This window comes from Orycteropus afer, unplaced genomic scaffold (genome assembly GCF_000298275.1).
Source record: "Orycteropus afer afer isolate SDZICR_OR568_19922 unplaced genomic scaffold, OryAfe1.0 scaffold00384, whole genome shotgun sequence".
In the NCBI taxonomy this organism is placed as follows: Eukaryota; Metazoa; Chordata; class Mammalia; order Tubulidentata; family Orycteropodidae; genus Orycteropus; species Orycteropus afer.
Genome location: NW_006921971.1, coordinates 947,740 through 948,351, shown reverse-complemented (window position 1 = coordinate 948,351; position 612 = coordinate 947,740). Strand labels below are relative to the sequence as shown.

Here is a 612-nt window from a genome sequence, read left to right as displayed (position 1 = left end):
GCAGTTCCACTCTGTCCTCTAGGGGCGCTGTGGGTTGGAATTGACTTGTTGGCAGTGGTCTTGGTTTGGTTTTTGTGTCTTAGCAGCAGACGGTGGTATGCAACTGAGACTCGGGTCAGCCTACAGGTCTCTGAGTCAGTTGCTTACTCTGCAGGTGTCAGGATTTCAGGGAGTCAAGGAGACGGGGTCAGGGAGGCCTGGGCCCATCAGTCTGTGGTCACTCAGGGATGGACCATCATAGCAAAGTCATTGAGTCATTGACCACTTGGAGCAAAAGTTACTGCTTTTCTCTTTCTGGTGTGAAAATAAAGGCCTGGTCCACCTGAGACCAGAGGAACTAGATGGTGCCCAACTACCTTCACCTCCTGTTCTCATCAGAGCCACGATAGATGGACCCTGATAAAATGGGAGAAAATTGTGGAACACAACCTCAATTTACCGGGAAAAAAAAAAAAAAAAACCAGACCTACCAGACTAGTTAGGAGCTCTGGTGGCGCAGTGCCTAAGGCACTTGACTGCTAACCAGAAGGCTGGTGGTTCAAACCCAGCAGCCACTCCTTGGAAGGAAGGTTGGGCAATCTACTTCCATAGAGATACTGCCTCGGAAACCCA

At 50.0% G+C, this 612-nt stretch overlaps 1 protein-coding gene across 1 annotated transcript in view; it reads left to right on the top strand.

Annotated features, from left to right (window-relative positions):
* Positions 1–612, top strand: part of CCNA1 (cyclin A1) — a 19,726-nt gene that overhangs the window by 16,046 nt on the left and 3,068 nt on the right. The gene's annotated exons all lie outside the window — the stretch shown is intronic.